This window comes from Nycticebus coucang, chromosome X (assembly GCF_027406575.1).
Source record: "Nycticebus coucang isolate mNycCou1 chromosome X, mNycCou1.pri, whole genome shotgun sequence".
NCBI lineage: Eukaryota > Metazoa > Chordata > Mammalia > Primates > Lorisidae > Nycticebus > Nycticebus coucang.
Window position 1 is genome coordinate 50,835,675 of NC_069804.1, and position 2,182 is coordinate 50,837,856.

At 36.8% G+C, this 2,182-nt stretch overlaps 1 pseudogene; it reads right to left on the bottom strand.

Moving 5' to 3' along the window:
- Nucleotides 1-432: 432 nt before the first annotated feature.
- Nucleotides 433-945, bottom strand: LOC128576797 (ADP-ribosylation factor-like protein 15; annotated as a pseudogene).
- Between the last annotated feature and the right edge of the window lie 1,237 nt (nt 946-2,182).

A 2,182-nucleotide genomic window follows, 5' to 3' on the forward strand; every position in this document is an offset into this window, starting at 1 on the left:
AATTAGTTTCATATTTTTATAGGAGAGATATAAGCTAAGAAATGAAATTAAGTGAGGAAGATAAACCGTAGGTCCACATTAAAACGTATTTGGTGGCATGGAACTTGCAAGTTAAAATATTAATTTTTAGCCTAGGTGATAACAGAGTAGGACCCATTGCTCCTAGTCGACAGTAAGCATTTCAGAGGGACAGGAACATGGCATTTGAGGGCAAGTGTTACACAATATTATAATAAATATACTTAATGCATTCCTTGAAAAGCTGGAGGAGAATGACTTAAGTCAGGTCAAAAAATGTTAAATAACCATGTCTTTAGCCCTTCAAAATAAATGAAAGAAAAAAAAAGCTAGAAACATCTTTTAACTTCTGCAAATCAGCAAAAAAAACAATCTGTGCTACTCAAGAAGGATTAGGTATGTAAACAGGTGCTATCAGATTGATACAGATTTGATAATAAAGAGTGTTACATTAATGAGACATACCTCTTGTACAGAGCGGGTAGCTGGCTTGTCTTGATGATTGGCCAATATTAAAAAGGGTAAAGTGCATAATTGTGGGTGCTGAAGGGCTGAGTGCAGTTAATTTCTAGAAGTTTCTAAATCATCTTCTGAAGAGGCGCTGTCTAATACAAATATTACCCCTTGAGATCCTTGGAAATAGTGGCTCCCGTATTTCCGGATGTTATCAGCCCCTCCAAGCTCTTTCACATTCAAGACGGCATTCTGGAATGGCACTGCTTTTATACTAAAACCTGTGGTTGACACAACATCCTCAGAGCTTTCACTGCAGAGCTTTGACAACAGACTTGTCTTACCAGAACCTGTGAGGCCTATGCAAACCAGGTCATATTCTGGGCGTGCAGGTCGTGGTTCCTTGCAGCAAAGTGCTCTAAAACACAGATAATCCATGTACAGAAACGCCTCAGTTATCCGGAGATCAGACATCTGGCAGCCTAAAGCATCTGGAATGGCTCCAAACCTGGAAAAAAAAGCAGCTTCTCTGGCTGCAAGCAAGCAACCCCTGAAAAAGCCGGCAACAGTGAAAATGTGTTTAAGATTTTTAAATATCGAACATGCATTCCTTTTCATACATAAATGTCATTTTCAATAAAATTTCATCTTCAAAAATAATAGAAAATATGCATACATGCACAGCCATGTGTCAACAAAAATTAATCCCCTCCATAACTTGGGAGTGCTATTAAAGTAGTAGATACAGCAGCTTTACTGAATCAGCTGGGCCTGAGTTCTAATATCAACCTCTGCCACCTGATAACTTTGTGTCTTTGGACAAATCACTTAATCATTTTAGACTTCAATATCCTCACCTATGATACGAGATTTGTGAAGTTATAAAAAATATAAGCAACGCAATATTTAGCACCTAGCATGAATTTCCGTAAAGGAGAGTTACTATAGCAATTCAGCAGAATTAGGACAACCCTAGGTAATGCTGGGAAGTCTCAGCAAGTTTTTTTTTCCTTCGTTTCTTCCCTCTTGGTGACTCCCTTACCTAGTCCTCAGTAACTTCTAATACTTAATAGATATAATTTTTTGTCTTTCATTTCTTCTGCTTTCTTTATCCAGAACTCCTCCCTGCTGTCAAATTTGGAAATTACTTACAACTCTTGATCAAGTAGTTAATTGCAAAAAGCATTATCAAGCAAATACTTTATCTTTTACATAGAATGAAAGAAACTATTCTCCATTAAAGGAATTTCAGACTCAAGTGATTTTGCCCCTCTACCATGCTGGGCCAATATTTTATATTTCCCAGAACACTTTACATGTTATTAATTGGTATCAACGCACTTATGTATAATGTATGATTTATTTCATTTCAATATGCCTTACCTGATACTGTTAAACATATCTTCATGCCTCCTGTATTACTTCTCTTAAGAGCAGCAAAGTTTTTGAGCACAATGTGTGCTGGTCAGAACATATTTTATTAATAAATACTATGTTAGAATATATTTTTGTTTAAAATCTATAATTAAATAAAAGGAATGTTTTAGTGGCACATTCTTATTTTTAACGGCTGTAGTTACAGCTCATTGGATCTATGTTATCGACCCTACACAAAACTACAGTACAAGACACCTAAATAGAAAGCCTGGCAATTTGGCCGGGCTCTATGGCTCACACCTGTAATCCTAGCACTGTGGGAGGCCGAGGCGAG